At 37.6% G+C, this 12,840-nt stretch overlaps 1 protein-coding gene across 4 annotated transcripts in view; it reads right to left on the bottom strand.

Annotated features, from left to right (window-relative positions):
• The window catches only part of LOC148040749 (diacylglycerol kinase 3-like), a 111,185-nt gene that overhangs the window by 36,628 nt on the left and 61,717 nt on the right, over window positions 1–12,840 (bottom strand). The gene's annotated exons all lie outside the window — the stretch shown is intronic.

Below are 12,840 nucleotides of genomic sequence, written 5' to 3'. Positions count from 1 at the left end.
CAAAGTGGTTTTCTTTTTTAGTTAAAGAAATAAGTTGGAATAAAAAAATCCTTTAGTTATTTGGAGAAATGTAGACTATACTAGATATATGAGACTAACTAACAATCTTGCCTTCATAGTAGTTCTAGTTTTAATCTTATGAGTTGCAAGACTTGTGCCCTCTATAGCTTAAAAACTTGTATAAAATATGAAACCTCACTTTTATTTACACTAAATGTTGAACAAAAAATCAAAAGATCAAGGAATTCAAATCTTTGATCTTTTATATTTGTAAGAGATTGAGATCATGTCAAGTCAATAAAAACTAATAATGTGACAAAGCCTAGAGATTCCTCAAGATATCTAAGGAACCTTGGATGAGATTATGTACAAGGTCATCATTGACCTTCCACAAAGAGAGAGAACATTTGAAATGCAAAACTAGAACAATCAAGCATTGTACCATAATTATTAAGTGTTTACAAACCAAAATTGAAGATTGCACCAATAAAAAAGAAACTACAATGTGATTTCATTCGTCATTTGATCAATGAAAGACTACTCTAAATCATCATTAGGAGATTTCTATCACATCATTTTTGCACTAGCTTCCAACAACAATGAGATTTTGAACATCTGTGTGACTCAATATTGTTGATTCTTCCTCATGACTATTCAGATCTCCTAAGCTACTTATTATGATTAATACTTAGTAACTCTAAGGTCATGAAAAGATCAACATCTTTCATAGCTCAATGAAGAGGATGCCACAATCCTAAGTTAGACTCACAATCCCTAGTCAGAATTAAATTCCAAATATATATTTTAATAACAAATGTTTTTCTTACATTGAAAAAACAAAATTTCTATAACAAAAAAGTGACTAAAAACACATCAAATTTTAGGAAGCAGAAAGTTGACTTGCATCATTCACTTTGAGGGGAATCTTTTATTATTCAATCCAAGTTTTGAACTAGCTACTACCACATCACAAATAGTGCAAGCTCTAAAACAACTCATTCAGCTACTACTTCAACCTCACCTACACAACTCTTTGCACAACATCAAGGGCTTTCTAAATGTTAGGAATCTGGACCATAATGTTTTCAAATATATTTTTAGCTTCATTTTCTTCAGTTTTATTATCTTCGGCTTGAGATGAAAAGGTTGACTTTAAAATTATTGATAATAATATCAAGGAGAGCTTAGCAACATTTGCCTCTCTAACTCTAAATTAGTTCTTGTGATGTTATCTTGCTAAATTTAGAAACTAGAATAATATAATTTCATTATTCATATGATCATCAAATGACTATTTTATATCATTATCAAAACATTAATGACATAGGCATTTCTAGATTAACTTCTAGAGAGCATTCAAATTGTGAATATCAATGCAACTTAGCTAGTGATTGGTCACATGACATTCTCATAGCCATTCAAATCTCCTATGAAACTTATGACTAACACTTAAATAAGGCTAAGTTTTTGACAAGATCTATCAATTAAGGGGGATCAAGAGGAGCTCCAAATAAAGAAAAAGGTACAACGAGTTAAGGTGGAAAAAGTTATAAATTGGGTGGAGGAAACCACACCTCCCCTTCTTGGGATGTCACCTATCCTAGTATTGTTCACACTAGTGTGCACTTAATTGAAACATTCCTGTAATTGGAGTAGCCATCTAGTCTCCTTGATTTTGAAATTTAGGATGATAACTATCTAAGAAGAATTTCTCAACACCCAAGGGATTTACAATAAAAGAAGATATGTTTGGGAGACAAAGTCAGTAGGACATGCATTATGTAGAAAGTTATGCACGGAGAAAGCCAAACATTCTTGGGAGGTAGGTGAGTGGGTCAAGGATGTGAGTATAGATCTCATTGAGATGTCCCAAAAATCCTAGATTGGTGTGTGTGACTTTGCGGCACTCACTCTTTATAAAGGAGACATGTCACTTGCAAGGGAATATTTTAGAAAAAACCCCTTTTTATGACAAATCTAAGAGTAATATGACAACCTTTTTACACTCCTAAGATTAGGAGGTGAAACTAATGATGACCTATCCCTCATGTACAAATTTTTAACTTTTCAGGAGAACTCCTACACTAAGTTTCCCATGGTTCATCCCCTAGGGTGTGACCTACAACACCACTTTAGATATCATTGTTTAGAATTATAAAAATTCCATTAGTAGACAGATGTATGCTTATTTGAAAAAACATTAATAGGTTGTGATCTAATGCTATATAGGAAGACCCACTAAAACCAATAGATAAATCTCTCAACAATTTGAAGATATTGATGATATTCTCCAAATGTATGATAGGCACTAATATCTAGAGGAGTCCATACATGTTCTCAAGTGAGAGGCCACAAGCTATATGTGGATTAGGGTCAAGTTTGAACCATAGGACTTCTAGATTACAATATGAAACTTTTCTCTAGTCATATGTAGATATGCTACCCTAACAGATGATTCGTGATACCTCCCACTCTATGTAGGCACCATGAAATTTTTCAAAATGGGAGACATACTACTTGCTAGTGACTTCAATACCATATTATTGAGTAGCAAATCCCTTCATTTGATATGTTAGACTCCATATATGAGGCAATTGGATTAGATGGGATAGGCCTCACTAATATATCGCATGATATGGAAAAAATTACATCATGTGTGATACATCTCTTAGACTAGGAGGAGCACATCACCTTTCTATTTTCTAATGTTAAGATAAAAAAACAAGTTGTTAGTTCAAGAGTACATCAAGCTTACTTGCATGCATCTTTAACATGTATGCTCCATCATGCTAGTAACATGATAATTCTAATCAAGACTTACATCTTAGTAGTTAGTCATCATGTACATTGAGGGATCGTTTTTTAGATAGATCATTGACATTATTATATTGATTTATAAAGTAGGACCCCAAATAGCCTGAGATGCTACTATAAAATCATGATTGTTTACATATTTTACAATATTTCTTACAATGTTCTAGAGCATCATTCTAGTATATTCATTGATAGAAATCAACACATGGTAGCTAGATAGCTTGCTTGAAAGGAGGATGTTGCACCATTATTCATTACTATGTATTCCATCATTGTAGAGGGTTAAGCACACGAACAATAGATACACTATTACTTTCTAGAGTTTACATGGCATTTGACTTATGCCATGGGAGAATTTGTCACATAAAATCCAAGACATAAGACCACCATAAAAAATGTGGAGGAAAGTTAGTGATAGTAAGAGCATTGGCCCCAACTAGGATACCTAACATAGCCTAGAGTACCATGACTTTGAAGTAGAGCTTCCCTGGTCTCACACAACTCTTTGTCTTATATATTGATGAGATTGTTGATTTTAGAGATAGGACTAGAGGAGCATGTGTACTACTTGCACAAGCCTTGACACCAACCTTACTATTTGGATGTGTTAAATCTTCTCTTGTCTCATGCAACAAAATGGAGCTTGGAGCTTGGAGGTTGAGGATCGAGCTTGCATGATGTAATGATTCAATAATTTTTATCAAATTATGAATTATTAGAGGAGGTCCAATGAGTATAGAGGTGCATCTCCACATGTATGGAGTTTGGTATAATTGTGAGATTTCCACTCATAACCTAAGTGATTATAAGTTGTAACCAACATCTATTTGAAGATTAATTATCAATGCATTTGAACATGTGCGGATCAAATCAATACTCTCTCACTTCTTATAATGAATCTCTAAATTTAGGATTGTGGATAGTTAGTAACATTGAATGAGATCCTTCTAACCTCTCTTGCCCTCTCTAGCATTAAATCCACCATGGCATAGATTGGGCATCATAAGTAGCTTCCTTTTTTACTCTAAATAGCAATATACACTTGCAAACATCAGCCTTCTTGTCTCTTCTTGCAAAATTATGTAGATAGAAGATGATTTCACATTAAATATTACAACAAGGTCTTTGTCTAGAGTGCACATATCCTAGGTTTACCAAATAATAGGTCTACATGCACACTTTCAAATCAAGTCTAATCTTTGTCAAAACCACAGCAAGTTTAAAGGAAGTTCTAGTGAATCAACCAAAGCAAAAGGCAAGGCACATTAAACCCCTCTATAACCCTCTAACAGTCACCTTCATGGAAGTTGCATTACTTTTCTAGATGTTGAAGCAAAAAGCAAGGCACATTAAACTCCTCCATAACCCTCTAGCAATCACATTTATGGGAGTTGCATTAGCTTTATAAATGTTGAAGGTAGTTATCAATAAAAAATAATTGTTCATTCTGCTAAATAAGAGAGCATGCACAAAAGGAGAAAAAAGCCCTTCCTTAGAGGGTTGTTGGTTCCGTAGTTTTGAAAGACCCATGAAGGTATCAAACTAGAGTTTTACCTTAAATAGGGTCTATCAAAGTTTTGGATTATATGTATCATTCGGAACTAAGAAGAAGGGTTATTTCTTGTTGGAAGACTTTATAAGCATCCCATTATTTCTTGTTGGAAAAATTTATAAGCATCCCATTATTTCTTGTTGGAAGAATTTATAAGCATCCCATTATTTCTTGTTGGAAGAATTTAGAAGCATTCAATCATTTCTTATTGGCAGAATTTACTAGCATCCAATTCTTTAATTCTCAAGTTCAACCATTCATTTGAATAGCTAATGCATGTTATTTTTCTTTGTGTCACTATAAGCATCATAATATTTCAATTATTAGGTTTTATACACTATCACTCAAGTAGTAAAAACTACCCATCAATCTCATTGCATGAGGGTGTTTATGTTAACTCAATCCATAACCCATTATGTATGAGTGACATGCAAATGATTACATGTGTGCTAATGTACTATTTTCTAGTAATTGAAGTATTAAAACACACATGCCCATAGAAAATGACTCATAATTATCAAATCTTTTTTTGAAAAGGGTGTATTTTAATGATTATAGGATTTCCATGATCAAATGTATGAGTCGATCCTTGTATATACCAATCCATAGGTATTATCAATCCTTATATACCCCAAGCATATGAGACAATACTTATATACTTTAATCATGCATTGAAAATACATGGTGCTATTAGAGGAACAATATAATGTCCCAAATATGTAAAATATTGAATAAGAAATCGAGTGAAGGTAATATGTCTTCATACAATTATGTAAACATAATACTCCTAAGATGTATATTTGCACAAAGTAAAGAGAAAAAAGTGATATTATAATTTATAAAATTGATGGGTACCATCAAGATCAAAATGAAAATTTCTAGCCAAAATGCAAATGAAAAAGGGCATGAAGACTAAAAGACAAGAATAAGCCTAAGTAAGATCCCAAGCAAAGGGATTAGGAAAAAACTGGACTCAAAAATGGGTCTTTACGGGTTTATCTCACTCTCTCTCCTCAGAAATGGGGCCATCGTGAAATTTTTTCAAACAAACTCCAAATTTTTTAGACTTTGAATATTTAGAATGTACTCTTTGAGATCTTTCCATCAATTGTTAGCATGTGGTGAGTTATTTCATATTTCCAAAGATTCGAAATTGATGTGATCCCTTGATGTGACATTAATCCTTGTGTATTCTGCAGCTTCTTTAAAGCAAGTTAAGGTTGTAAGTAATGTTGTTAGGTTTCTCAACTCTATGAGGCCGTTGTATTGTAAGCCATGTTTCCATTTGTGTGTAGGCATGAGGCATGTAAGGTTTAGTCCATTGAAGAGTGCATAAATCATCTTAAGTCATGTAAATCCTCCATGGCTTCCAAGAACCAATATACTTTCTCTCATGTATCTTCAAGGGAGTGGTTGACTCCTACAAATCTTTGGAAAATTCAACTGCCATTATGGATAAGGAAAATCAAAGATCAAAATGGATACTTCCACAAATTGATGCTACTAACATCTACGGTGAGAATAGCATGCTTAAGTTTCATGCTTCAACCATGTATGTCTAAGATCATGGCACAGTTACAATAGGCAATTCCACAAACCCTGCTCACATCAAATGGAAACATATGTTTGATCTTAACACTTTTGATGATGACTAGATCCTCATGCAACCTAAATCAACTACTCATGACTCTAAAGCAAGATCTTCCTCCATGCCACCAGATTGCATCGGTAGGGGTATTGTCATTCCTCTTAGCAATGGACATAAGAAACTAGACAGTAAGGAAATGGATGAATGTTTAGAAATACTCCAATCCTTTTATAATTAGACAACTAAGACTAGACCCAAGCTTTTGATGAGATTGATAAACTTGTTTTCAAAATGGTTTTAGAAAGAGACAACTAAGTTCTTTAATCCATGTGTTTGCCCCAAGAGACCAGGATGATGCTAGCATGGCCATTGAGAAGGTTTTGTTAAACATTGGTGTCCATTGGGTTAATTTTGTGAATGAGGCAGATCCTCAGAGATCCAAAAATGGGAATAGTATTCCCATGAAATCCTTAATAAGTTGAGTTTAGACCAAAAGATTTTCAAGCTTCCATGGCAAGCTGATAAAAGGAATTCCACAAAAGATTCTTCTTACATTCACAACTAGTGGAAAATGCTACACAATGTAGTCAAAGACCACAAGGATGATGGAAGAGCAAGAAGTAGGAAGACCAAAATTTGGGAGCAATTGGATATAGTGTTCACGTATTCTAAGATGAAACATCTTAGTCTAAGGAGGATCTCTTACCAAACAATGAGTGCTCAATATCTTTGAGTGAGAGAATGGGAACATTACTTAGTGTTGAAACAAAGTTCTCATATGGTTCATGATTAACACTAGCAAGTAGCACTACTATTGCCTCATCCTCATCAATGTTCTTGTTAAGAGTTGCTAGCTGAGTTTTAAGGCTCTTGAACTTATTGATGTGTACAGCTCTTGAACTTATTGATGTGTACATCCATAGATGAAGTGTCTTTTACATCCAACTTATAAAATTGCATAAGTAATTTTACCTTTGAGTTCTTTGCTTGTGTGCCAAAAATTTTGTCAAATTCTTCCCATGCCTTCTTTGCATATGTGATGCTGGAGATGTGATGTAATACATCATCTGATAGACCCCAGGCAATAATACCTAGAGCTTTGTTGTTCATCTTCTTACATGCCTTTGTTTTAGGCTGGTCTACTGCAGTATCTTCTTTCTTGTCATCTGCATCTTCTTTCTCATCTTCAAACAAGCCCCACGATTCTTTCCACATAAGGTGGTACATGGTCTTCTCCTTCCAAGCATGAAAGCCTTCACCATTAAACTTTGCTATCTATTCCACTTCAGTCATCTTAGTAGGAGGTCTTACCATGAGAACTCTCGGGCAATGTCTATCCTCTTACAAGAAGATTGAGATTTACATGAAATTTTATCAATGTGACTTTAAATCATCACACAGATTGAGAATAATCTTCAAAGCATGAATACTAAGGTGAGTTACTTCTTGAATGTGCTAACAAGGACAAGTGATGGGGCAGTGTCAAATCCCACTATGTAGTATCAAAAGATACCATGGTTTTGAAGATGATGATTCTTGTTGCTTGATGGTTGATATTACTCTAGCTTGAAACCCCTTCTTGATGGTAAATCAATTTAATATTTGCTGGAATATTGAGTGCTGTAGCAGATCTTGAATAGTAGTATTTGGCTTGGCCAAATGGATTTTAGAATGGAGCAAAGAAAGAAACTTGAAGATATGGTGTTGATGCTACTACTTGAGGTCTTCAAGACTTCAAAACAAACCTTCAAAATATCCCAAATCTTTATTGAGACTCTCAAATTAGTGTGGCCTTGATTTGTTTGAGTGGTAGGGGAGAGAAAATGAAAGAAAATAGAGCTTGAAGTTGCAATGGCTATGGAGGGTCTGTCTAGGGTTTCCTGGCCAACTAGTTCTTTTCTTGGCACAACGTGTACAAGTAATTAATCCACAAACTCTCTGAGTTGAAAGTAGCTTACATATGGACCTTTAGTATCCCTATGATCACAAGTTGGATCGCGTAAGAGGACAAAGCGTACGACAATGAAAGAGGCGCAATTCTGAAAATAGCAACAAATTTTAGCAGTGCTGATGCATAGAGTACGCAATGTTGAGTTGTAATGTGTCAAGATGATGCGGCCTTGACTTGGGAAATAACTTCCTAGAAGAAAGTGTGTTGAGATGAGGCTTGTAGGAGGAGATCAGGAAGCTCCAAGTGAGCTAGCTATAACCTGGCTATGGAGTCACATAGGACAGAAGCTGAGAAAAAAGGTAATGCTGAACTTGAGTCAAGGAAATGCTAGGGTTCTATGTGATACAAAGAAGCCTTGGGAGTCAAGGAATAATTATCCAGAAGAGAGCATGGAGAGATATGCCCTCTACAGAAAGTTATGGAATCTCAAAGGCAAGGATATGCAAGCTGGCTATGGCTGCCAACGTGGAGTAAGTGGAGAGATGAGTTGAGAGTGAGCTCATTAGTTGTGGACTTGAGATGACCTGAGGTTAAGAGGGACTGAGAGATTAGGGAAGGAGTCATGCCATGCCCAACTGTGCTCTGATACCATGAGCAAGATGCGGATCTAGAGCATGGCAGATGCTATGGTGGATGGAAGATGAAGACCAAACTCATGATGACATAGACAAGTAGAGACAAACTGTTACACAAGTGAATTAGGTTCCAAGATGGTAGTTTGGGCTCATAAACACAATCTTGTGTAGGAAACTGACAAAGGCAAGACACTTAGGTTAAAGTACAAAGCATCATGACATTGTATTCATTTCATATGAAAGTGATAGTCAAGTACAATGCTTTATAGAAGTTGGGTTGTTCCACTCTCCTCATTGTGCATATGGGATTCAATACAACTCTTCCTGGAGCATACATCATTTGTCTATTTCTCGACAAGAAGGTGGCATAAGACATCTACCATAGTAAATGTACAAAAAATTTTAGGACTTTCAATGTCCAAAGGAATGGTGTCATGGTGACTATTAGGCAAGGTAAAACCTCTAGAAGGGAAAAAGTTTCCCTTAATCCAAAGATTGTAGAGAAGACACTGGGATTAGCAAAAAAGTTGGAGAAGAAGCCAAAGAGGGATGTGTATGGAATGCTAGGAATAGATAAAAAGAAAGTCTACACTAATGATGGAATTAGTTTAGCATAGAATTGGAATACCATTGTTGGAAAGCCTTGCAACCAATGCCCTGGATGAGGTGAATTGGAACGCCTATGTTTGGAAGGCAATACATACATTGGAAAAGGTACTAGCCACACCATTGAGGGTGGCAAGAGGGGAGTTTTCCTCTTTGACTCACTCCACCATCGAGGAAAACGGAGAGCTACAATAGCTAGAGGAGAAGTCAAAGAGGCTAGAAGAAGAGCATAAAAAGAGGCAAGAAGAGGAGGAAGAACGACTGAGGCAATAAGAGGAAGAGGAGATTGCCTTGGCTATTTGGATATCCATGGAGCAAGCCTCAGGATCTTAGGAATTGGAAATGATGAGCCCAACAATAGAGGAAGTGCCAAGTACGAGTACAGTAGCTAAAGAACTAGGACCAAGACTAGTGGAAAAAGATAAGGGTAAAGCCCTCCTACGACCAATCCTACCAGTCTTGGCTACACCAACAATCACCCCAACATAGGCTACAGTGGAAGGGGTGTTCAATGAAAGTAATATCATGGCCTAGGAGCAATACCTCATTAGCAAAGTACAAGAAATTGCACTAGCACCCAACGAAGGATCCCCCTTTGCAAGAACAAGGTATCCCACTTAGAAGTGTCAACCACTTCAGTGCCTTTGGCCATGCGCCACAATGAAGATAAAGACAAATTGGTAAAGGAGTTTCAAAGCCAACTCCACAAGGCAACAAAAGATAAAAAGGCCACCCTTACAGAGCTTAAAAACGAAAAGGCTACCTTTGCAGACTACAGGATGGAACAAGTAAGAGTAATGACTATCATAAATAGGGAGGTGATCGCAATAAGCAAAGAGGCCTTGAAGGCAAGAGAGGGAGAAGAGGGTCTAAAATAGTTGTATGATAAAGAGAGAGAGAACCACATCTCCCTAGAAAATATGTGTTCCTTCAACTCTCGAGACAATAAACATCTAGAGATGCAAATAAAGGAGTTGAATAGGCAAAGAGAAGAGGAAAGGAAAGAGCTACAGGTAGCAAGGAACCAAAGAGATGAGGAGAACACAAAGAAACTAATGGAGTTGCATAGCCAGATAACTCTTCACAAACAAGCCATAATGAAAGAGTAGGTAGAATTTAAAAACCAAGAGCAAGAGCACATGCATACACTATGGTAGGAGCAAGAGCACATGATTGCCACCCTAGCCCGATACCAAAACCAAAGGTTAGAGCAATTGAAGGAAAAAGCAAAAGAATGTGCAGCCAAGAATGAAGATCAAATTAAAAACTTAGCCTACAAGTTGGCCCATTCCAAGAGTGAGGGCCTCTCCTAGTGGAAAGCAAAGCTGTGATTGTCGAGACAATAATGCTAGAGAAACAATGTGCATTCTTAAGCATAGTATTGAATGTCACGCAGCCAAGAGGAGGAGACAAGACATTGGAGCAAAAAAGAAGAAAACTAGAACTAACGAGGAGGGCCCTGCAACATGGACTCCATGATAAGGCACCCAAGCCTATCACCATCTTGAGAGTAGAGGAGCAACATGCTCACCTAATCTTAGCAAGTTTAATCACACAAAAACTCACCTTGCTAAGTCTTGGGGAGCTAGAACAAAAAATATAAGAACCACTAGAGCTAGTCCAGGGAGAAGGGCCTGATGAATTCGAATCAAACCATCAAGAGGAAGAACAAGTGCAGGAATCAAGTCCCCCCTATGTAGCTACAAGACTTGCAACTAGAAGAGAAAGGAGAGAAATTAGGGCCACCTAAATAGATGGTGGAGATAAGACATAAGTGCAGAGAGCAGGTAGAACATGCCCGCAAGAAGTTTTAAGCCAAGATACCACAAGTTCCAAAAGTGTCCATTCCTCAAAGTGAGGAGTGTGATCCCATCAACTAGGGCTAGGAACTTGCAGTCTGGGAGCAATGGGAGAACCACTACCACCCCTTTTAGTTCTCCTTCACTTTCTCTCTCACATTGGAGAGAGTATTATCTCCTAGGGTGGTGGAGGATGTTATCAATCTTTCATCAAGGCTAGGAAAGAGATGGCTAGAGGAACGGAGGAGGCACCCCACAAGGTGGCAGCATGAACCTGTAGACTATTGGGAAGATAAGGCAATGGAGGTACCCCGGAGGGTAGAGGGATATGAGGCATAGCCTAAGTGGCATAGGAACATCTAGGACTCTAGTTTAGAGGCCTTGATTGCTTTCTGCAGCACCCTGCCCCATGAACGAGATGATCCTATCTACATGCTCTACCCAAGAAAGTTTGGAGTTGATTTTAATCGGCAGGTGCATGCTAGATATGACTTCCCTCTGATCTCTGCCCATCTATAGCAAGTTTCCTCAAGGACTTCTCCTCATGCCTTGACCCCACTTTCATCACTACATGTAACTACCCCCACCTATTGCAAATATTACTAAAACAAAAACCTACTGTAGAGGAAAAGTGGTTGCCGCCCCTCTTTTTTTATCTCAATGCTAGGATAGATAGTTGTGTAATGGTGCATCTCATGATGAGAGCCACTCTCTTGCCAACATTTTGTATGAACCTCTTAGAAGACATGAGTGACAGTAGATTCACTAGGTGTAACCACCCATTTTTGTCATCTACTCAACTCAATGTAAGAACCAACTTAAAGGGGTATCTACAAAGCAAGAAATGCCTTAGTAAAACCCTCAAGCTGCCATGCAACTTGACCTCTACTCATCAATGGGATGTCTCACCTAGGGATCACCGTAGCCCTTCCCCCACTTCACATACGTAGCATACATTAAGGGCAAGACACACCTAGAGAGCTCCCACTCACCTTACGGTTAGACATGTCTCCCTAAGTCACACCCACAGTACCTCCCTTTGTACACGAACCAGGTTATCAAGTGCGGGACAACACCACAGGCTTGTGCCTAAGGTCAACCCAACTCCCAGTTCCACTGGCACAAACACCATACACTACATAGTGAGGTAGGCCCATCCATAGGTAGTACACTTCCTTTTCTTTTCATATATATTTGGCAACCCGCAATCAACCACATCAACATCGGAGGTCCCCATCATCCACTCAATCCACCCTCGGCCTCCACAACTCCTCATCCATTTTGATGTGTCTCTTCTCCATAGCCAACCTCCCCAAAACCCCATCATCAATCCACATGGCAAACCTTCAACCACTTGAACCCTTACCAACAAGTGCCATGAGACTAGCACTCAATGACCGGCTCTCACCCAGCACACAAACAAGCACAAAACCAGGGTACCGAGCAGCAAAGTATATGCTTGGAGCTTTGCTCCTCACCATGAAACCTGCAAACACGTCTCTCTTGCCATGGATACACACACACAAAAGACTCAAGACACACCCTCACCAATCAAGAAACAAGATCAGGAGGCTCCTCCTCTTCCTCTACACACTCAAGATCCATAGTTGTAGCACCAAGGTAGAGCAAGAAGAAGGATAATTTACTTGCAATTATTTGGGATCTTCACTACTACTCATAGCCCTCTCTTTTTAAAAGGTTCAAAGAATCCCAACTAAATCAAGCATATAATATAAACCTCAATAGATTGTAACTTCAAAGATCTCCATCTCAAATTGCATCTATATGCTTCGAGTTATAAAAACAGTGAAAGCATTTTAAATAGGATCCCAATGTAAAGGAAAAAATACAAATTAGATACCGAATGCATAGATTTCTCATTCTATAGTTTTTAAAACCAATAGTGGATCCCCAAGAATAAGGCTCAGAACAAACTTATATCCCTAAAACCCTCT

The sequence above is a fragment of the Lygodium microphyllum genome, chromosome 2 (assembly GCF_053477565.2).
Source record: "Lygodium microphyllum isolate KBCC chromosome 2, Lygodium_microphyllum_v1.1.10, whole genome shotgun sequence".
Taxonomy (NCBI): Eukaryota; Viridiplantae; Streptophyta; class Polypodiopsida; order Schizaeales; family Lygodiaceae; genus Lygodium; species Lygodium microphyllum.
Note: the sequence above shows the minus strand (reverse complement) of the source record. Positions and strands in the feature narration are given on the sequence as shown.